The 24,341-nt window shown below is 42.4% G+C and overlaps 1 long non-coding RNA gene across 1 annotated transcript; it reads left to right on the forward strand.

Moving 5' to 3' along the window:
- Nucleotides 1–4,038: 4,038 nt before the first annotated feature.
- LOC136844864 (uncharacterized) lies at nt 4,039–15,525 on the forward strand. Its single transcript, XR_010854990.1, has 2 exons — nt 4,039–4,119; nt 14,048–15,525. It is a non-coding gene; the product is annotated as an uncharacterized lncRNA (long non-coding RNA).
- The last annotated feature ends 8,816 nt before the right edge of the window (nt 15,526–24,341 follow it).

The raw sequence follows: 24,341 nt of genomic DNA on the forward strand, positions 1-24,341 counted from the left end.
GAATTCTGACAGAGAGCTTTTGAAACCTCATTTTCTTCATCTTATAGAAAGAATAGGGAGAAGGAAGAGGAAAAAGATACACTCTTGCAGTTCTTTGTCTTGCTTTTTTCACGAGTCATACTCTCCTTGAATATAGTAGATGTTTCAAGGCATTAAGTAGCACCAGAGAAACATGGCATGAACTCATTACTGGAGGGTTATCTTCAAAAGCAAGATGACCACTACATGAGGCCCAACAGCATTGAGTTCCTTTGCTCGAATAGCAGGGAAAGATGGGTTGCTTGGATTGTCAAGGGAGAGAAACATCTGTCAGGACTCCGATAAAGTAAGGGGTAACTTGGCACATTTACCTGGATCATATCTGTCAAAGTGTGGGCATGTACCCTGACCCCACATGTGTAACTCCCTTGGTGAGCCAGCCATGAATGAGCAAAAAGTAGGGAAGGAGCTGAAAAGGTTCAGCAGTATTGAAGACAAAGTAATCTTAGAAGAAACTGGCAAATGTGGCCTTCATGTTGCCGAACCTCTCCACTTTGAAGGAAAACAGCCAGTACACTCTTTGCATGACCTACTGCTGCAAAACAACAGAACTGGTTACACTAACATCAAGGACATAAGGTAATCAAACACCTGCTTACATTCTTCGTGACTTTTGTTTTTCACTTTTTCTTATTCACATCCATGCTGAACAAAAAACATAGTCATCATGCACAATAAAAAAGATGAAAGAAGTCTTAGGTTGATCGTGACTGAAGAAAAAGTGATGGCTTACATCTTGTGGTGGCGTCTGGAAAGTGGGTTTGTATGACGAAATGTTGTTTAGTTTCTCATGTTTGTTTTGTATGTGCTTTTGTTTGTGAATGCATGATGTTTCTTGAGTGTTCATGTTTGTTTTATATTTTTTATTGCAGTCGTCTTGATTGATAGTGGAGCTTACCCTCAACTGACCCATGAGATTTCTGTTGGCATTGTATGATGAAGATGAGGGATGCTGACAAGTGCTATCTCTAGGAACTACAGTAATTATGAGATTGAAGTTGAAGGCCCTGTGCAACAACAATAAGTTCTGTGCAGTGTCCCTTCAGCCCCTAGCTGCAACTGTGTTTATTCCTCTTACTGTACCTCCGTTCATATTCTCTTTCTTCCATCTTACTGTCCACCCTCTCCTAACAATTGATTCATAGTGCTACTGCAAGGTTTTCCTCCTGTTACACCTTTGTAACCTTTTCACCGTCAATTTCTGTTTCAGCACTGAATGGCCTTAGTTGCCCCAGTGCTTGGCATGTACAGTATGCCTAAAATCTATAAATCTACAATTTACAGCAAGCTGAGTGATATTATTTACTTTGAATGATTTTTTTGGACACACTATGTGTGTAATGAAGCTGGGTTAGATGTTGTGGAGACTTCTTAAGGGGTGCTGCCAATGAACATTTTCCTCTGCCAGTAATATATAATGTTGTGGTGATAGTGATTCTGCAGTTAAGACTGGGTATGTTTGGTTGAGTGTTAAGTTCAAGGAAAGGGAAACAGGTGGAAGCACAATCCAGTTGTGTATTATTTGCTGACAATTGACACAGTTTAAAGGATTAAATACAGGGACACCCATCAAGTAGGTATGTCCATGAACTTTATGTAAAGGTTGAGTAATGGGTGGAGGGTGACCGGAATTTTTGCTGCAAGAGTTTTCGCCATAGGACTTTTCACCACAGGCTTTTTGCTGTAGGAAGTTTTGATGCAAAATGCAAATTGAATAAGATAAGATAATTAGCTATTACATGTACTTTCAGAATTTAAACATAAATAAATACAGGCAGCCCCCGGTTAATGGCGAGCTTGGTTAATGGCGATCCGGTTTTATGACGCTTGTCTAACGGCGAAAATCGGCAATTTTTGGCGCTGAAAATCGCTGATTTCCGCTTATCGGCGCCGATAATTGGGTATTGGCGCCAATACAGTCTTACTCCGAACTTACGCAAGGTTAGATTCCAGAACCCCTCACGCAGGGTGAATTTTCACGTAAGTTTGGCATAGGTCTCTAAAAATGCTAACAAATGCTTATTTCTAAAGTTTAAACACTAAATATGACCCTAATCATGCTCCCAAATTATTAAGTTAACTTTTAAATGAAATTAAAGTTACTGTAATTTCATTTAAAAGTTAGCTTAATACATTACCCTTAAAAAAGAGAAATAAATGGTTGACATAAAAACTGAGATTTGGAAGAGAATTTCTCTCTCTCTCTATCCCCTTCCAACCGATCTATTTTTAGAATTGTCTCAACCTCTTTTTAACAACTTTATTCTGCGCCTCTTTCTCTTTGTTCTGAAATGCTTTTTCATGAACAAACAGTGTTTTATATTTTGACTAATACAACTCTTAGTTATTATGTCTCTATGTTTTATAACGTACTTGCAACACGAGCGCATTTACACTTCGTAGACGATACAGGTCAAATTAGATCAATTTAAACTATCTACTGTACAGGTAAAGACGTACAGAGAATTAATAAGCTGTAAAAATGTGTGAGCGCTAACTATGAATGAGAGAGAGAGAGATAAGGGTTGTCCTTACTTAAGAGAGTGAAATTATTTATCATTTATTACGGAGACTGAGAGAATAACACAGGGGAGAGAGAGAGAGAGGTATTGTCCTTACTTGAAATATCAAGTTATATTATTATGAATTATTATGGGGGAGAGAGAGAGAGAAAGTTATTCTTACATTAGATATCAAAAGATGGAAATTCAGTATTAAACTAACTATTAAATGAAATTGAAGTTACTGTATTTTCATTTAAAAGTTAGCTTAATACATTACCCTTAAAAAAAGAAATAAATGGTGTAACTCTCTCCCCCATTCCGCCGATCTATTTTTAGAAATCTTCTCAGCCTCATTTTTAAAAACTTTATTCTGTCACTTTCTCTTTGTTCTGAAATGCTCTACAGTATGTCTCTATGTTTTAGAACAGCTCATTTACAGTTTGTAAATGGTACAGGTAAAATTAGATCAATTCAAAATTATCTACTGTACAGTTAAAGACATACAGAGAAACAGTGCTGCAGTACGTAGGTTGGCTAATTTCGAACAAGAGAGAGAGAGATATAACAGTTGTCCTTACTTAAGAGAGTGAAATTTTTTATGAATTGTTACGGACACACACACACACACAGAGAATTACAAGAAAAATTTGACCACTGATTAGTAACACTCCCCTTCTTGTCATGTTAAATGACATGTCTGACAGCTTTTGCCTTCACCTCCTTCTTACAAAAGATGAGGGAAGAATTGGTTTGTTCAAAATAATACGAATTTTGTAATTACAGTTTTATTATTATTATTATTATTATTATTTGAAAATTAGTTCTTATTATTAGGTAAAAAGTTTATTTATCATACAAATAAACATACCTGTATACATGTACCATAAAAATTCATCTCACTGAAAGAGAGAGAGAGAGAGAAATTATTACTTTTGATAATATTTAATGTTATTTAATTTACACATAAAAGCTTGAAAACTTATAAATTACATAAAAAAATTAAACACTTTTGCAGGGTTTCTCAGTGTTCGCAAATGTTTGCGTGTCTGTGAAAAACTTGTGTATGACCATTAGTTAAGTTCCAATGAAAAATTCGTGTGTCTGTGAATTCGTGCAACTCAAATTATGCAAGTTCGAGGTATTACTGTATATACCTAACAGAGGTGCCGGTAACCGAAAATCGACACTTTTCGGTGCCAATAAACCCGAAAAAACGCCAGAAATTGCCGATTTTTGGTTAGTGGCGATTTTCAGTTATCATCACACCCCCAGAACGGAACCCCCGCCGATAACCGAGGACTGCCTGTACATACATACTTGTAAAGTTTTAAGCAAATAGTTTGTTCTGGAACGATATACAAACCGTTGGTCCTTTACATTAGGAATTACTTAAGGTGAAGCTGGACATGGCCGTTAAACTCTTGAACAAGGTGGTTAGGCAGTAACTATTGCCAGGTAGGCGGGAATACCTGCCTGCCCCAGATGTAAACATTCCAGTTTGCTTTTGGCCATCATGCGTTGCAGACATGTTTTTGGATCTCTTTGCCTGGCCGTCGTTAAGCTCTTTATTATCCCGGTGGGATCTTTGTGTATTTTTGTGTATATATTGCGTGTATTTGATATTTATTAATACAAACCCACAATTTGTGATAACCTTGCATAAGCCGTCGTTCCTATGCATCTGTGTCTCGGGTTTGATGGCCAAGGGCGTATTTGGAGGGACGTAACCGAGTGGTACTGCTTCTCTTCCAGTATCCCTTTATTTAGATACTGAAGGCATTCCCCAGTACGTTCGGAGATATTAGATTGGGACATAATACTGTACCTTCGCTCCCCTTTATTGATTGGGACGTAAGAGTTTGCTTCCCATTCTTGGGCTCCTGCCCTCCGTGTACAAGGGCATGACTACTTCCTTCCTACTTGTGCTGAGTGTTGTTTTCGTCGCCTGTGCTATAGAGAGTTGTGGGGGGGAGGTTGCGGCCGTCGTCGGTAAGTTCCACTTCCATGGCGCCCTTGGTGGCCTCCCCTCCTTCCTTCTCTCTCCCTGTAGGTTCTTTCTTATCTCTCCTTTGGTAGAGATCTCTCTCTTTGCCCTCTTCACTTGCTCGTTGGGCGAAGACAGCGAGGGTTGGGGGGGCCGCGGGCAGTCAGGCGACCTCTTCTAAGGGGCCTCCTCTCGCTGCGCAGGGTAGTTCCCCTCGTAGCGAGTGGAGTCTCCCTCTAATAATCATCTTTGCTTTTTCTTTCAGCTTGACAGTGAGCATTGCAGGCACAGCAGTAGTTGGCTGGATATCTCAGGCGATATCTTGCATGAAGGAGTCCCGATGTTCATTCAGTGTTGCTTCGGGATTGACCACAGTACCTGGTTGGAATGGCATAGTTCCATGTCGGGATCATTCCGACTCTGTTCCCACCGATGTGGATCGATCGCTGTCATTGCTGGCCTTTATGTATGCTGTGGCACTGCCTCTGGCATATCTGTGGTCCATCTGCTCCTGCTGCTTCCTGTGTTATGTTTCTGTTCCTGTCGTTGTTGGTGACGTTCATGTGGCGCTCCTGGCCGTTGCTGTAGCTCCTGCCTTCCGAACCACTTCCATAGCTCTTGCATCGGCTGTCCTGATCGTGCCTGCTGCTTCTCCTGGTGGTCTTGTCTTGGGCTGCTTCCATTGTGTTCCTGCCTAGCTGCCCCAGAGGTTATGATGTCCACCATCCTGTAGAAGATGTCGGAGTGAAGGTGAAGGAAGTCGCCCTGTGGAAGTGACATTCCTAGGCGTTGCGATAGCTCCTGCCTTCCAAACCGCTTCCGTAGCTCCGGCATCGGCTATCCTGATCATGCCTACTGCTTCTCCTGGTGGTTGTGTCCTGGGCCGCTTCCATTGTGTTCCTGCCTAGCTGCCTTGGAGGTTACGATGTTACGATGTTTCGTATCCACCATCCTGTACTGTAGATGTTGGAGTGAGGGTGAAGGAAGTCGCCCTGTGGAAGTAACCGCTGTCTTCTTCAACTTATCTTTGATTTTATCTTCTGCTGCCTCTTCCCTTCCTCTCCCGAGGTTCAAGGGGCTCCCGGGAACCAGACAGACCTCTGTCGGCCGAAGGAGAGGAAGGCTGCTACTTTCCCCTTGATGCCCTTGGATGTCTAGGGCAGGGGTGTCAAACTCATTTGCTCCTGAGGCCAGTTTTGAGACACTTTAATTTCTGAGGGCCACAAGAGGTCCAATGCAGTAAAATATATATATATATATATATATATATATATATATATATATATATATATATATATATATATATATATATATTAGTAATATAGTCTATAATTCTATAGTGCAGATACACTATTATATATTGTGTATGTGTGTAGGGGGAAAGAGAGGAGGAAGCACTGTAGTTATACAATAAGCAAATAAAATTACTCGTTTTGAGAATTCGTAGAATTTATTATATCGTGACAATCGTACATAGATAAGAAAAAAATATACCTTGCACATGGATAAGGAAAAAGAAATACCTTGCATATGTATAAAAAAAATACCTTGCACATGGATAAGAAAAAAAAAATACCTTGCATATTTATAAGAGAAAAGAAATACCCTGCACATGAATAAGAAAAAAATATCTTGCACATGTATAAAAAAGAAATACCTTGCACATAAGAAAAAAGAAATATCTTGCACATGTATAATAAAAATGAAATACCTTGCAAATGTTTAAGAAAGAAATTTCTTGCACATAGGCAAAAAACCAATACCTTGCACATGGATAAATAAAAATATATACCTTGCACATGGATAAGGAAAAAATTCCTTGCACATGCCTAAGAAAAAAAAAAAGAAGTACCTTGCACATGGATGAATAAAAGAAATACCTTTCACATCGATAAGAAAAAGGAAACATTCATTCTCACTTTTAAAACAATCTTAATGCTGGGAGCTACTGCTTCCAGATACTTGAGATCTCTTTTCTTGACCAGTGCATCAAAATTTGGGGTAAATGACTTAGTAGCGATCTTGAGGATGGAATTGAGGTGTTCATCACTAAGTTTCGACCGTAACCAGGATTTGTTAATGTTCATTACTGAAAATAACTGTTCACAGGCAAACGTGCTTCCATACATAGACATGATTTTTGATGCCAAATATTTTACATTGGGATATTTTGAATCCACATATTGATAAAACGTGCTCAGTTGACAGGTGGAAAACTTATCCTTTAACACTGAATCACACTGCATGTCAATTATTTCCAGTTGCAGAGGTTCAGGTAGCACATTTACATCAACTGAGAAACGGATTTCTGAAGACAGCAAATTCATTTTCCATGCACTTGAAGTCACTAAATCTGTTTTGAAATTCATCTCTGAGCTTTGATATTTTCTCACAATATTTCTCTGCTAGGTCACCATCATCAATGTTATTTTTATTTTGCATAGATTTCAAATTGGGAAAGTGTGCAAGATTATGTGATGCAATTTGACGTTGAAAAAGCTGGAGTTTGATTTCGAATGCACGAATCAAGTCATAGAAATCGGTCACCAGTTTGTTTTTCCCCTGCATCTGGATGTTGAGATGATTCAAATGATCTGTGATATCCACCATGAATGCCAAATCTTTCAGCCAAATAATGTCATTAAGTTCGTGCATCTCCTTTCCTTTTCTATCATGAAAATTTGATTTCACAACGCAATTCATAAAAGCGCTTCAACACCGTTCCTCGACTTAACCAGCGCACATCAGTATGATAAGGCAATCCACGAGGATTCTCACTTTCTTCAAAAAGCAGTTGAATTGTCTATGATTGAGACCACGTGCTCGAATAAAGTTCACTGTTGATACAACAACATCCATGACATGAGCCATATTTAGTGTTTTACTGCACAATACTTCTCTATGTATAATGCAATGAATATTACGAAACTGGTTGTCAGGGTTCAAAGCCATAAGTTTCTCCTGCAATTTTGCCACTACACCAGCTTTTCTACCCACCATCTGAGGTGCTCCATCAGTTGCTAAACTTACATTTCTTCCAGTCAACACCTAGTTTGTCCAGCGCCCTAACTAAGCTTGCAAAGATATCATCACTTTTTGTTGTTCCCTTCATTGGCACAAGCTCAACAAATGCTTCTGTTACCTGCATATTTTCATCAACTCCCCTAATGAAAACTGCGAGCTGTGCTACATCACAGACGTCTGTGCTTTCGTCAATTGCAACAGAAAAGGCCACAAATGATTTAACTTTGCTTTGAAGTTGATTATCAATGTCTTCAGCTATTTCATTTATTCTCTCTGCTATTGTATTTCTTGACAGACTTACATTTGCAAAAGCCTGACGTTTATCTGGGCAAATCACATCAGCAGTCAACAACATACATTTCTTAACAAAATCTCCTTCAGTAAAAGGCCTTGATGACGCAGCTATTTCATTGGAGATAATGTAACTTGCTTTCACCGCAGCATCACTTATGACGTACATTTTGAATAAGGACTGCTGTTGTTTCAGAGATTGTTCTAATTCTTCAACTTTATCATCACGTGCTTTTTCACTATATTTCTTATATACTTGAGCATGGTTTGTGTCATAGTGCCTCCTAACATTATATTCTTTAGGCACGGCAATTTGCTGATTGCAAATCAGACATGTTGGTTTTCCATTTATATCACCAAAAAAATACAAGTCTTTCCACTTCTCTTGTATTACTCTATGTTCGTCTTTAATTGACCTTTTCTTGGATGACATCATCAACAAAAATTGAAATGATCAATTCTCTTTGAAAATGTATATAGCTTGTGTGAAAGCCTGAGAGATACTGAATTCCGGCCTAAATTATTTCCTTCCAAAGTCATCACCGTACTGAACATGTTTTATACCTGTGCGCTCGCAGTTCAGAGCCCCATACTGAGCATAGCCCAACTCAATAGCCTCCGCATTTAGCCTACCTACACATCTATTTACAAACCCAAAATTCATAATTTTCTTGCAATTATAATACTGTTAACTGGAAAAGTGAAATAATTTTCCAAAAAATATACGCATGATAGCGTAGTTTTGCTTTCTTCCCGATGACACAAGAAGCCCAGTACCGAACATTGCCTTCCTCTTGCACTGCTGTCGGGTACCGAACATTGCCTTCCTCTTGCACTGCTGTCGGGTAGTCGCTTGCAGTCGGTTTACGATCGTAAAAAAATAAAAAAACGAGAGAGAGAACGCAGTCCTTATAATATAAGTTTCAAAAGTCCAAAAGTGTATATATATATATATATATATATATATATATATATATATAAATAAATAAATATATATATATATATATATATATATATATATATAAATATATATATATATATATATATATATATATATATATATATATATATATAACGATATATATGGTATAAGTATAGATAAATAATATAATATATATACATATATATATATATATATATATATATATATATATATATATATATATATATATATATATGTATATATATACATATATATATATATACATATATATATATATATATATATATATATATATATATATATATATATATATATGTAGGCGATAAATGTGTGTGTGTTTGAGTATTTTCATATATAATTAAAACCATTTCTAAATATATTTTTAAACTACACCGCCACTGAGATTGGTGGGCCAAAAGTAGTGTGGCTGGGGGCCGCATGCGGCCCGCGGGCCGCACGTTTGACATCCCTGGTCTAGGGACTGCCTCCTTCCCAACCTACGAGTTAGGAAACCAATTCGCATACCCCTGGGTTTTGTGTTTTGGGAGCCACGGGAGTGCAGACCTTGGTGTGCGATCCCGTTCCCAGTCCTAGAGGTTCCGCCTCTAAGATGGGGGCTGCTTTGGGCACTTGTTCGTGAGCCACTCTGAGTGCTCGAGATTTGGTAGAACATCGAGTATCCCGATCTGGTCTGGTCTGGAGAATTTGGGAAACTAGCGTTAGTTCACGGCAGGCGAGTTCCGCCCTGTCCAGTTCCGATTGTGTTCACGTGATCTGCTTGGCACGGCTTGCTCAACTTGCTCGCCCAGCCCAGCCCCTGGTTGTGCTTGCGAGAATGGCTCGGCTCACCCCACCTGCCTCCCAGACCACCGCATACCACGCACTGGATTGCGTTAGTGTGATCGGCTTGGTTTGGTGCGGCTTGGCTTGGCCCCACTCGGTTTTGCTGAACCAGGTTCTCGGTTCTGTTCAAGTGAACTTGCTCTTCGCAGGAAAGCACTTTGCTACGGCACAAGTGTTGTTCTTCCCACGTGTGGCAGTAATCTCCTTTGGATGATTATTGCGCACAGTCCGCTTCTCCCGCTGGTCTTACTGTCAGGACAGGTAGGGGTACTCTTTCTTCTCACCTGTTCTCTTTTCCTCCCGGTTGTTCAGAGAGGCACGAGATGGACTGAGAGAGCTCCGACGAATTTGTCTTTGGAGTTCGGTTGCCTGGCGTGCTTTGGGTGTCGGTCCCCCTATTGTCTCGTAGTACAACCAGGTAGCCAAGGAGGGTTTCTTGGGATCTGTCAAGGTTTCCCTCCAGGGAGAGAGGTACAGGAGTTTCATGCTTTGGAAGCAGCGAGGGTCTTCCTCTTCAAGTTGCGATCTCCCTCATTTTTTGGAGAACTTTGCGCCGATTCGTCAGGACCGCGGCTCCCCCAATGGATAATCTTCATTACTCGCAACCCTTGCAGTTCCCGAGGGGCCGAGAGTGTCGGGGGCCGCAGCGGTCCTTGCTTCAGCGTTCTCGAACAGATGAATTCTTTTCTTTGGACAAGGCGTTCATTCAGGTCGAGACACCAAGCTTCTCCCCTGCCTCGACAGAGTACGAATTATTCTTACCTCAGAGGGTCTTGCCGATTGCAGTTCTGTGGGCAATTCTGGTGCTAAGAAGAAGGACTTTGTCCCAATTTGGATCTCCAGTTTCATAAGTCCTGAGTTGGCTCGACCCTTCGGAACGAACCTTTACTTGGTTCTGCCTTTCTCTTTCAGAGATTTGCCAGATACCTCAGTAATCAAGGTTTGTACCGGGGTACTGCCTTGTCCTTTGGACAATGGCCAAAACCTTTGGGTCTATCTCGACTCGACCTTGAGTTCAAGCCAGTCCCCTTCAACTCCTAAGAAGTCCCAGGCTTCGGAAGAAGATTGCGGAACACATAGCCCTCTTCTTCCCTTCTAGGAAAGTGTGCATAACTGTGCCTCTTTCCACCCTCTTTTCCATAGGGGAGGAGGGAAGAGAGAAAGAAGTATTGACCGGGAAGAAGTTCTACTGCTGATGCCTGGATGAAATGATACTTATCGAGTCTCTGGAGCTGGCAGCGACATTGCTGAGACCTGGGAATGGATTCCTTCAGGAGAAGTACCTATTTCCCTTGGGTCTTGGCAGGTTCTTTTCAGCAAACTTCCATCCCGCTTCCTCTCCTATGCTCCCAATTCGGGAAATGCAGCCCAGCTAGAGCTAATCGTCTCGGTACCCTGTCATCTTGCAGAAGCTTCCCCGTGGTGGAGAATGGAGGTCTGCTTCCATTCCTCCATCCTTCTTTCCTCTTCGAAGCATGAGGAAATAGTTAGGCTAATGCTTGATTGAAGGAACCTTCGAATATGCTTGCATATTCCCCTCACATCTTGTGTCTACTTCCAGATTTACCGATCAAGGAATAGGGCACACCTGTAAGACTTGTCTTGAAGTTGTGTGACTGAGACGATTAGTACCTTCTCATCAACATCCTGGACTCAAGGCCTTCCGAGAATTCAGGATGAGTTTTGTGACACAGTGGTTTCGTTGAACAACAAAACCACAGTAGTGGCATTCATCGACAAACAAGAGGGAATAATTTTTTCCTCCCGTTTCATCTGTCAACATTTGCAGGTACTCAAGTGTTCTATAGCACACTTGACAGCTCAATTAGCCAGATGCATTCCCGGTGGGGTTGTATTGGTAGGCGAGCTTGGCCTCGGGTTTGAGTGAGACAGAACGTGCTGTTCACTCTTTTCTTCACGAAGATTCACGAAGAGACTGCTCAACTGAGAGATCCCAACCATCTTTCTGTTGCCTCCCTGCACAACAAAGTCAGTAGTTTTTCTTGCTCCTTCGTACCAGACCCAGGGGTTGCTATGGTGAGGCATGCTGTCTTTTTGGGAAAAATCAATATCTGCGTTTTTCCCTCTGTATTTGTCTGTTTCGCTAGGGGTTCACAAGCATTGCTCACCCCAAGTTACAGACAAATGCTGGAAGACTTCGCCTTTCGCCCAACCTGATAGCTCTGCTTCCGAGGCATCGAGAAGAGTTCTGCTTGACCCAACCTCCTGTAGCAGCTACACAAGAAGCGGTTCTTCAGGCAGTACATCCCTGTGTGTTCAGAACTGGGAGACCTTCCAGCTTTCCTTGCAAGCATAGGCTTTCTCGCCGAGCGGCAACGGATATAGCTGGATATCTCTTGAAGTCCTCTGCAACACTGTCCCAGGGACTTGATCTGTCTTTGCTGGTGGGTGTCTCTGGTCAGAGTCGCTCTTCAAGTCTGGACGTCTTCGTCTTCGCTTCTGAGGGTTGCTTCTCTCCCTTTCATTTGTGAAGGACGTAGGCCCTTGCGACCTAGTCTTCTATCTGAAGTAGCCTTCTTCTCTTCAGTCAAGATTTAGCTACGGATGAGAAGCTTCTTCGGTCTTGCTGTCCCAGGGAACTGTTCCCTGGGTGTGATGTGACTCTCGTTTGGGTTCCTGTCCTGTGCTCTGCATGCGCCCTTACGAGAGTCATCAGATAGAGATGTGCCCTCTTAGGACCATCTCTCATCTTGCTCTGGCCTTGGTGTAGAAGATGGAAGAACAGATGAAAGGGATCAATACCTCAACTCCTTCCCGGATGTCGTAGGACTTTGTATCGATGATCCAGATCAGTCGTTACTTTGTCCTGTTAGGGAGCTGTGGTACTTTCTGAAAAGGCTTGACATTCCCAACCTGGATGTTGTCGACGTTTTCGCTAGTACTATCTCTCCCAAGGAAGAAGTGTCAAGGACACATCTTCCTCCTGGCTTTGTGAAGCGATTGAACGAGGTACTCGGCAGCTGGTGACGATGAAACTGGTACCTTCCATCTGAGAGCTCAAGAAGTCAATGGCTTGGGCCATCCTTGGCATTCCGAAAGATTCTGTCGGTCTGGAAGCAAGACGTGGTCTCATAGACCACACTTTTGTCTTCCTGTGGTCTTGCTCACAGCCCCTTGGAACCTTTTTTCCTTGGTCCTGTGGTGGCTGCTCAACAAGTTGTGTTTTCTTACCCAGCTCCTTCAAGAGGACTAGTAGCATCTCGCCTAAGGTGTTGGTTCTGGAAGTGAGAAGGATACTGAGAGTGACTGGCCTCTCTTCCTCCTCCTTCCCAGTCGTCCTACTTCTCCTCCTTTGGGATGAGAATAGGACTTGAACCAATACTTGCTGGGTCTGGTGTCTGATGTGGTAAGACTACACATTGAGCACCCGTTCTATTTTTTTTCTAGAATCATAGAAGCAATTCTGCGCCTTCCTCTAGCAAGGGGAGGAAGGAGAAACTGGCGATAAGGGAAACCTGATCTTTGGTTTTCCTTACTGCTTCCAACTCTAGATTCTTCCCAGCCTATTTCGTATGAGTTACATTTCCTCACTCATGCGAAAAGGTCCAGTATCTGACATTTGATCTTGCAGTTCCTACACTACGATCAATATGTCAGAGGCACGGTACTCCTCCTCGCTCTTTCGACCAGGAAGAGTAGCCCAGGTGTGCACAACTCCAGTCAGTTCAAGAGACTCACTCAGATTCCTCCCTCCAACCAGTGAGTCTTCCTAATGTAAAGGACCCACGGTTTGTATATCATGTCGGAATAAATCACAAGTATTAAAAGTAAATTGTATTTTTCCTAACTATATAAACCTGAGGTCCTTTATATTACATATTATGCCCATCTCATGCCACCCCTCAATCTGAGCTTGGACCGAAAGGCAAACTGGAATGTTTACGTCAGAGCAGGCGGGTGAACTTGCCTAACCACCTTGTAAAAGAGTTTAACGGCCGTGTCCAGCTTCGCCCTAAGTAATTCCTAATGTAAAGTACCTCAGGTTTTGTATAGTTAGGAAAAATACAATTTACTGTACTTTTAAAAACTGTGATTTTTAAACAAGAAGTATAAGTAATTGTATCTAATAAGATAATTAGCTATTTCATGTGCTTTTAGAATTTTAACATAAATAAATAGGCTACATGCACACGTACATACATGCATTTGTGTAATGTGATGGCCTTTGATCATTAGCTATTACTTCCAAAGTGTTAAACAAGTAGGTTTTAAACAAGAACTATAAGTAATTGTATCTTCTTCTAAAGCTTTAAAAAAGTAGGTTTTAAAATGGAAATAATTTTTTTCAGTGAAGAATATATTTGTGTTCCATTATTCAAGCCCTTCTATAATGCCGCATATTGTGAAAACTAGCTGTGGAGGTGAAAAGTCAGTTGACAATGCTAATTTTGTTTACAGAATCGACAGAACGTTGGAAATGAAAACATATTGGAAGTGTGAAGTTACAAACCAAAAGGCAAGAACCCACACAATTTTAGAAAGTGAAGGTCATATAGTAATACGCAAAACAGTTGGTGACCATAGCCATTCTGCAAACCCAACAAAACCAAAAATGTTGCCACCTTAGCAAGAATGAAAGAAAGTGCTACTAAGTACCAGTTGTATGCAAGATCACTCATTGCCAATTTTTCTGCTAGCTTAGATGATGTTATCTTCTGCCATCAAATGCAACTTTATCATGAAATATTAGGAAATGGAGGCAAGTGAATGAACAGGCTCCTCCTATTCCCGATGCAAGAAATGGTTTTCACTGTCTCGAAAGTAGAGAAAACTTTTTATTATACGACAGTGGTGACGAGGACTTCAACAGAATCTTAACCTTTGGCACAAATTCCAGATTAGATGACTTGGAAAATTATAAAGATTGGGCTTGTGATGGAACATTCAAGTGAAGCCCTGATATATATTGCCAGGTACAGTATATACATTACACATTCTTATAGATAATGTTAGTATACCACGAATATTTGACCTACTTCCTAACAAATCTATGGAGACATATGAAACATTTTTATACCTTCTAAAGGATTTATGTTCAACTTTACAACCTGAAACTTTAATGGTTGATTTTGAGAGAGCCAGTTATGAGTTTCCAAAAAAATTTTCCAAATGCGAATGTAACCAGATGTTTGTTTCATTCCGAAAAGTATCCGATTGGCCATAAAGTGTACATCCAAAGTGATTCAAAATTTAACACCTTGGTTAAATGCTTTGCAGCACTCGCATTTGTTTCCCTAGTGACATTATTGGTGCATTTGAGGAGGAACTAGTTGATGATGGTTTGCCTCAAGATCTGATTTCCTATTTTGAAACCCATTATATTGGTGGGGTAAGAGACGGGGCCCTCATAGATGAAGAGTTGCTCCAACATTTCCTGTGGATATTTGGAATGTTTATGAATGGACCTTGAATAGTTTACCAAACAGCAACAATAGTGTAGAAGGGTTTCATAACGCCTTACAGAGTTCTGTCGCAAACACCCACCCAAATATTTGGAAACTGATAAACATTTAAAAAAATGAAGAGTGTCTAGCAAAGAAGAAAAGAACTGACCTTGAATGTGGCGAAGCATCTTACATGAAAGAAAAATACGAAGATATCTATGTGAGAATACAAAGGATTTTTTCGATGTACGATTCTCAGCGTAAACTTCACTGTTTACGGAGTATTGCAACGAACTTACATTCATTCTAAACTTGAATTAAAGTTTATTTTAACTTTTTAATTTTTTAAATATTGTGGTGAACTTGCATACTTTTTCACTTGTATATACTATTTTGAATATTGCAGTGTACTTGTAATCATTTTGGAAATTTATTGTAATTTGAATTGTTTTTACTTTGTTTATATTTTTAATAAATAAACTTTCCATTTTATGATACCCTTTTATTCTCATACTTTAGATATACTTTATTAAGTCAACGGAAAAAATTCCTTGCGGCAAAAAGACCTTGAGGCAAAAAGTCGGTGGCCAAAAGTCCTACAGCGAAAACTCCTGCGGCAAAAATTCCTAGATTCGGGGTGGAGATCCCCTTAATTTAGAATTGTAAATAATTTAACCCTTAATGGACAGGAATCCTCATATAAGTATATACTGTATAACAGGTTTTGGATGTTGGACGGGAATCCTCATATGAGTAATCATATTTTGTGTCATACTGTTTGAATGAGTTTAGCAGGAAAGATGTTGATAGCACTTCAATGGACCACAAATGACTTATGGCAACTATTTAGCTTTGCATGAGAGAGAGATCAATCAGTATGCCTTGAGATTTCACCGGGGGATGTACTGCCTCTCTGCAGCTCCATGACGTCTTTTTATTCACTTGCTCATAATATACCCAGGGATTGCTGTTGGTTTTAGTTCTTATCTTGTATGATAGTATGTCAGCTTTGATTGTAATTTTGCAAAGAAAAGTGAAAAGAAATATTTGAAAAAACATTTATACCTCATGAAATGTTACTGCATCTCCCCATCTCGGTAAATCTCGTAAATATTTTATAACAAATATACTCGGAATTTGTTACTGATTTGAGTTCTTATCTGTTCTGATTTGCGTGAGCTGTAATTATAATTTTACAAAGTACAATAAATTATCAGAAAAGACATGCATAACTTAGCAAAATTAAGATATTTTTGCGAGTGTCTTGTAAAAGAGGCCCCACACAGGGTTGTAAATAGTCACTTTCAACTTCCTGTGGAAGGTAGGGAAACATTTTTTGAAATTTTTTGTTTACACCATGTGCATTTGCATATATTCCTCTTTCCATTGCTGCGTGTTTTTCTTAAATTGGCCAACCTTAAAGTTTGCCAGGTCTAGGAGTGTGCTTGATATATATTTAGCCCATCCCTTAAGGGTTAAGTTAAGGTTCTTTAGTTAGTATTAAGATTGATGAGTTAGGCTTAGGTTAAGGGTTCTTGTGAGGGGTCTTGAGAAAACTGTAGTAATAAAGCGACTAGTTTTGTGCAATGGTTTGCATATTATTATGATAAATTAAGGGTTCTTGTGAGGGGTCTTGAGAAAACTGTAGTAATAAAGAGACTAGTTTTGTGCAACGGTTTGCATATTATTATGATAAATTGTAAATAAAATTAAATTTGTTCTCTGACATCTCATCACCAATAGTGTATTGAAAAAAGCTTGTACATAATATTTTGGTGCCCAACATGGGGCTTTGATAGTAATGTAAGAGTGGGGTACATAATTGGAGATGGCGGAGGGAGCAGGCTTGGAAGGTGTTGGGTCAGCTGAAGGGGAGCAAGGTTGGAAGCAGAGGTGGGATAGGCTGATGTGCATAATGATCAGCTGCAGGATAAGTTAGAGGAAGCCCAGGAAAGGGAAGACAGATTGGTTTTAAGGATGGAGGCGATGGATGAGAAAATGTGTGAGATGGCAAAGAAAGTGGCTAAGAGTGGGCCCGTTGTTGTGAGAGGAAGTGAAGATGCTGAGGCAAAAGGTGTGAAGGAGAACATCCCTAAGAGAAGGAGTTATCAAGTGAGAGTAAGGGAGTCCTTGCCATGGATGAGGATGGTATGAGTGAGGTGGATGAAAGTGATGAGGAAGAGAAAAGTAAAAAAGAAAGGGAAAGAAGAGGAGAACACAAAAGGGGGAGGTGGAAGAAAGAGGAGTCGAGTTCCCGGATTTGGAGGGATAGCTCGGACTCAGAAGTTGCGAATGATTGTTGGAGTGAAAGTGGTAGTAGCAGTAGTGAAGACAGTGGGAGAGAGGTTAAAGAGGCCAAACTGGTATTCCTTAGGGAAGTTCCCCAGCAGGATTAATAGAGTACAGGGTTAGACGTTAGACCGCCCCAGTGTTTCTGCGCATGTTTGTGACGTCACTGGTGTGCACCATAGAAGAAAACCAAGAAAACAAAGAAATGAAGGGTCACCATGGTAATTGTTTGCCCACACGCATTCTCTCTCTCTCTCTCTCTCTCTCTTTCACAACCATAGGTGAGAGAGGTCCCCGTCAATCTCCAAGTACTGTGAATTAAAAGATTTATATAATCCTGAATTAAAGGACTGATATAATCCTCCATATGTCTTTTTATTGCTAATTGGGTTATGCAGTAGGCCTAACCATGTAAATCCGGACCAGGTGTGTCTTTGTTTCTTTTATCTCCTTACATTCTTTGGTTAATATATGTACATATGTACAAACATACACACACAGAGACATATATATTATATATATATATATATATATATATATATATATATATATATATATATATATATATATATATATATATATATATATATATATATATATATATATATATATATATATATATATATATATATATATATATATATATATATATATATATATAATATATATATATACAGTCAGTCAGTTATTGCGGGGTTCTATTCCGACAGCATGGCGATAGCAGCAAAACGCCACTAACTGAAAATCGGCGATAATAGCACTGATTCACTGGTTATTGGTGCCGATAATCTTATCAGCACCGATAACCGGTTATCAGAGATGATAACCGGAATCGGTGTCGAAAATCCGGTTATTGTCGTCGCTAGACAAGCCCTGTAAAACTGGATCGCCGATAACCGATGACTGCCTGTGTGTTGTATATGTATATATATATATATACAGTATATATATATATATATATATATGAAATATAGCATATATATATATATATATATATATATTATATATATATATATATATATATATATATATATATATATATATATATATATATATATATATATATGTATATATATATATATATATATATATATATATATATATATATATTTCTGAGTCCAGTCCTGTGTCACTGGTGAAATTCCATTATAGCACGAATTTCTAGGTATAATACAGATATACCAGAGAAAAAGAGTTTTCAGGAAAGCTGGGGTTACTAATTTCAGATCGAGCGTCTTCCAGGGAAGATCGCCGTATAACGGAAGGGTGAGTGAAAGATCACTACCACGGAGTCTTACTCGAAAGATCTCTCCCTATCAAAACCCCCAGAACAGAGCGGCAGCCAAGTTACAGCCCCACGCTCAACACTCCGCCAGCTCGGGCGACACCAGCCACTCTACCTCATTCCATTTTCTAGCATGTGATAGCTAATTTTCTTTTTGTGTGCTGCATCTTTTTTTGGATTTAATTCATCTTTCGCCATGTCATCGATAGCTTTACTATCTCCAAGTTAAGTACCATCTTATTGTGGGTTTTGTTCTATATTTTGGCTGTTATGGTCTCTGCTCTTTATAAATATTGAGATCTTATTATGACGCCACGGGCCCCGCCAGCCATAAATGATCAGCGAGGCGCACCCACTGGCTCTTTCTGTTGGGGTTGTCTCTTGTCGTTATAGATGTTATTTTTTGCCCCATGGCCTCTCCTGGCGGGCTTCTGGTGGCCCCTTTTTCGAAATTTACATATTATTGGCCTATCGCCTTTTTTGGAGGGTGACTTCGTCTCAGGTACCCTCCCCAGGTTGCCCTTATTATTTTTAGTCTCTATTAGCTAATTATTTTATTCGGCGATAGTGCTCTCGTTTAATTTATTTTATTCATTGTTTACCTCCTCGCATGCAGCCTCAGGATCTAACCGCTGCCCAGGTAGGCTACGCACCTCATTGAGCACATTTTTGTTTCCATGTTTATGTGTGATGGTTATTTATAGTGGAGAGGCTTATTTTGCTTCCATCCCTTGCCCTGTAAGGCGGAGAGATCCATCAGGTTGAGGGAGTTTTGGTTGTCAGTTTCCCCTCCAGGGTCGTTTGGTGGGCAGAGTGAGCCTCAGTCTTCTCTTCCTTCCTTTGGGGGGGAATAGAGTTCTTGATGTGTCTCCTCCAGGCTAATCGCCTTCTTGCTCTCTCTTCTCGATCCCAAGCTGGTTCTGACACAAAATTCTCTCCTCCTTGTTTGCTTCCTCCTCCCCTCCGCAGACTCCTTCCATTTTCCTAGCCTATACTAGGTTAGGTCCCTATTGCTTTGCTCAGGCAGGAGTCACCGGGCATCGAGGCTGGTCGCCCTCCCAGTAGTAGCCACCCTCCCAAGTTTCATTTTTCTGGAGTGGTGTATGTGTGCAGTTGAGCGGTTATATATTTCCTGTCTCCTGTCTGTCTCTCTTTCTTCGTGAGTCTACCATCTCCCCTACTCCACCCCCTCCCCCCACCCCCTCCAGCCTTGTTTCACTGCATGGTGACGCTAGGATGGCGTTTTCTCTGAGTTCAGGGACTCCTCCATTTGCAGAGGGATTCGCCTCCTCCCATACAGTCCCCAGCATCGCTGTGTTGGTGTTGGTGGTTCGTTCACTCGTAGCGCTCGAACGTGTTCGAACACTCTATCCCGCACTTCTTTCTGCCCGTCGGGTTACTTGGCTGGGTTATTATACTTGCTCCGGCTTATGTTATGTATATACGAGCATCTTGCCCACCTTGTTTCTCTGGCGGGGAAGTAAGTGAGGAAGGGATTCATATAATATAAGGGGAGCGGATCCCTCCGGTCTCCGGAGCATTTGCCCTTTGTACCATCACTTGTTTAATGTTATTATGAATTTACATATTTAGATAAGTGTGTTTATCTAACGAGTACTCTCCTTATTTATATATATACGTTGAGTCCGGTTCTACACCGGGTTCCGCTCGTTATTTTACTGGCAACCCTTTAAGTGTGAGTTCTTGTTGTCTCTATTCTTTCATTCCCAGAGTATTCCGGCCCAGCCTTTACCTTCCACTTTGTGTATTTTAGAGCTTATTGGCCTAGTTTATGATAAGGGATTTCTTCTCCGCCGGAGTATTCCGGTTGTAGTTGAAATTCCCGGCCTTGCCGGCTTTAGATTGCTTAGAGTGGTAGGTTCATGTACTTTTTCCACTTACAGACTGTTCGCTGTGAGGAGCCGGGGTGTACCGCGTCACTGCAACAACCTTACGGTCACGTAGTGTGCCGGACCCACGCTGGTTGTGCGGTCCGGCTCGACGATCTTGTAGTGTGGCACCCTGATGGTTGTGAGGTTTGTCACTTGCGCGCAACCGGCCCAGGATGAGTCCGTAGTGGCAGTCTTCTCCGCTTTACGCCTCATTTGAATATTGTTTACGTGGTTCCCAGACTGTTTTTTCTGTCCTGGCTAATTGCTGCCTTTTCTACAGGCGACAAGTCCTCCAAGAAGTCAGCCTTGGAATCTCTCCGGCCTGGGTGGCTGGGTTTGGTGAATGTTCCGCCGGGAAGCCCTACGCCCGACGCCGGGTTGAGGGACCTGCCTACCCCGGCGCACGGGTGGCGCCGAGAGTGCCAGAAGACAATCTTGCCACCCCGCATCATCCAGCAGATCCGGGATGACCCAGCCACCCCAAGTGGATATCCCCACGCTGAGGTTTCAGAGGACGCCGGCCAGCTGGACTTAGACCTGAACCTATGGCCACCGAACAGACCAGGTGGTAAGTAGCGAGGTATGTGAGGTTGTTGGGCGGGCCCCTTGACTCCCCAGCTTCTTCCACCCATTTCTTCCTTTTTTCAGGTTTTGGGAAGTTCTCCTCCTGGGTGATAGGAGCCCATCAGCTATCCCAAGTTGAAGTTGAAGACTTCATGGAAGGTTAAGGGCTATAAGTCCTCGCCCTCCAAGAAAGCATCGCTTTCTCGCCGGCGCAAGGTCTCAGCACCTGTAGCCTTCGGGAGCAAGTCTGCTCCTCCGGCAGCGCAAGAGTAAGAGGGTACAATCCAAGCCCTCTCGCCAACCTGCCTTTGACGCTGAGGCCTTTCGCGAACCAGCTTTTTAAAAGGTTCACAGAGGATATCGACACCAAGTTCAATAAGATATCCGCTTTCGATGTCGGTAACCTTGGCGCTTACCGGGCCATCCAACACACAATGGCAAACTTACTATTGAAGGTCTTTTTGCACGTAGACGTTGAGGAGTTAGAATTCTTCCCCACATCTGCCCCTCGCACTCCAGGCTTCGTAAGATTGACAGAGGAAGCATGATACGTTTCTGATAAGGTTCTAGGAGACTGTCATCGCCTTAGGGACCAAGCTCAAGTCGGGCTCTCCCGCGCACTCTGGACGGAGTGGCAGGCAGACAACACAAAGTTAATTCCTTTCATGGGTAATCCTTACCATGTTTGCCCGGGAGACAACTTACCAACCCCTGTTTGAACAAAGTCGCTCTGGCTACGGCCCAGGCTTGCTTTGAAGGTAATCCATCGCGAGCTGAGGGAAGCTGAGACCCCACTTCCCTGGTATTCCCGGAAGTGACGAAGTTCTGATGGATGTTCGCCCACTTCTTTCACTCGTCGAAGTTGACCTCTGTGCTTCCTCACAGTTTAGTGAGCAGCTCCCGCTGCCGGAATCTTTGCCAAAGCGCGGAGTTTGATGCCCGACTAAGCCAGCCCAGTCCCTGAACTCCGCCTGCCTCACGGAAGCCACTGCCGCTCTTCCCGCGCGGGGATTTGCGCCATTTTTCCAAGTCTTGGCTAAGTCCCTGCTAGCTGGCTTTCAGTCTGACCTTTTTGAATTCATCATGGCCAGACTGGAATGCAGAAAATTCATCTTTGCCGATGCTACTATCCGTCACGAGCCTAACAAGCTCGTAAAGAGCTCGATCTGGGGGCCTAACCTCTTCCCAGAAGAAGAGGTTACGAATGTTATGGCTGAGGCTACAAGGGCCAACCAGAGTCTGCGCTCTCGCTGGGGCATTTCTGCCTACAAGCGCAAGACCCCAGAATCTGGCGGCCCCCAGACGAGAGGAGGCAAACGTTTCAGGAGGCATAAGAGGCCCCACCATCAGGCGGTAGTTCAAGCTGTCCCGGTCTCGGCAGTGGCACAGCCCTCCACCTCAAAGGCTCACCCCCAACAATATGTGCTGTCCAATCCAGCTCATTCCCCTGTTGCTTCTTCAGACATGTTGGTCTCGCCAGCATACAACCCTACCTATGAGGGCCGTGGATACTTTCACGCCTTAACAGGCCCCTCATAGAGAAAAGCAAACACCACCCCAAGAGGAAACCTGACGTGGTAGAGGGAACAAACCCGCCCCTCCCACTGAGAGAACACAGGCAGGTGTGGTCGCCTGTATTGTCTAGGATCACTGGACCTTCAGCCCTTGGGCACACAGCATTGTGTCCAGTTCAGGATGGAGCTGGATCAAGACCTCCTCCTCCAACCAGGTTTTACCAGCCACCTCATCAATCCTACAGATTACGTGGCAGAATTGCTCAACAAACAAGCACAAAGAAAGTGGCAATGCAGTTTCAAGGCAGGTTATTCAATGTTCCCAAAAAGACTCCAATCAGCAAAGAGTGATCCTGGATCTGTCGTGCTGGCTTAAATCTCACATAAAATGCGATACTGCATGCTTACTGCAGCGCTCAGGCACGGACTCTTACTCCGCAGATGGTGCCGCTACCACTTATCGCATCTTTCAGACGCCATTATCACGTCTCCGATTGCGCCGAACTTCTCTCAAGTTCCTCGGTTTCAGACTCCGGGAATCAAGCCTACTGCTCAGGGTCATGCCCTTCGGCTCCAAAACATTGCGCCTAGGATATTCACTGGCTGGCGACACGGGTAGTTCAACAACCTGGTCCCAAGGGATATCCTCAGCAGCGCACGGTAGACGATTGGATAATTTAGTATTCAAATAGTTCTGAGTGCCAGAAAGTTACGTCCATAGTCATCAACTTCCTGGAGTCGTTAGGTTTTCAACTGAACAGAGAGAAGTCCCGCCTGACTCCGGAGTCCCGGTTTCAGTGGCTGGGCCTCCAGTGGGATCTGTCCTCTCACACGTTATCTCTCCCGCCTCCCAAGAGGAAAGAGATAGCATCTCTCACCAGGAAATTTCTCAAAAATCAATCGGCATCCCGCCGATCCCAAGAAAGGGTCCTTGGGTCTCTTCAATTTGCCTCAGTGACGGACCTGCTCTTAAAAGCGAAACTAAAAGACATAAACAGAGTGTGGCGGAGTCGAGCCAATGTCAAGCTCAGAGACAAGGTCTCCTCTATTCCTCAAATCTTAAAAACAAGATCATGCCTTGGGCCACAGTCAGAGGCCTGTCCAAGCCGTTCCGCTTCACCTCCCCTCCGCACTAGTTGTCCACACAGACGCCTTGCCGGGCTGGGGGATATTCACCAAAACAAAAAGTACAAGGAACGTGGTCCACAATGTTTCAGCAGTTCCATATAAACACCCTGGAAGCTATGGCGGTCTTTCTAACTCTAAAGAAAATCCGCCCCCCCAACCGGATTCATATCAGGCTGGTATTGGAGACGGAGTGGTAGTTCATTGCATCAACAGGCGGCTCCAAATCAGGTCGAGTAAAACCAAGTAATGGTTGCCATCTTCCCGCGAACAAGCACGGGCTGGCACTCTGTCAGCCACCCACCTAGCGGGGCATCGAACGTGGTGGCAGATTCCCGCCCGTTGAGACGGAGTGGTCCCTGACGGGGAATCTTTCAATGATTTGCCGCCGGGTTCCGGGTCTCCAAGTGGATCTGTTCGCGACGGAGAGCAACTTCAAGCTCCCCTGTTATGTGGCCCCCAACCTGGACCCTCAGGCGTACGCCACGGACGCAATGACAATAGATTGGAACAATTGGGAGAAAATTTATCTGTTCCCTCCAATAAATTTACTGCTGAAAGTATTACACAAACTCAGGACATTCAAAGGTCAACCAGCCCTAGTAGCCCCCTATTGGCCGAAGAGCAATTGGTTCCTCT

The sequence above is a fragment of the Macrobrachium rosenbergii genome, chromosome 13 (genome assembly GCF_040412425.1).
Source record: "Macrobrachium rosenbergii isolate ZJJX-2024 chromosome 13, ASM4041242v1, whole genome shotgun sequence".
Classification (NCBI taxonomy): domain Eukaryota; kingdom Metazoa; phylum Arthropoda; class Malacostraca; order Decapoda; family Palaemonidae; genus Macrobrachium; species Macrobrachium rosenbergii.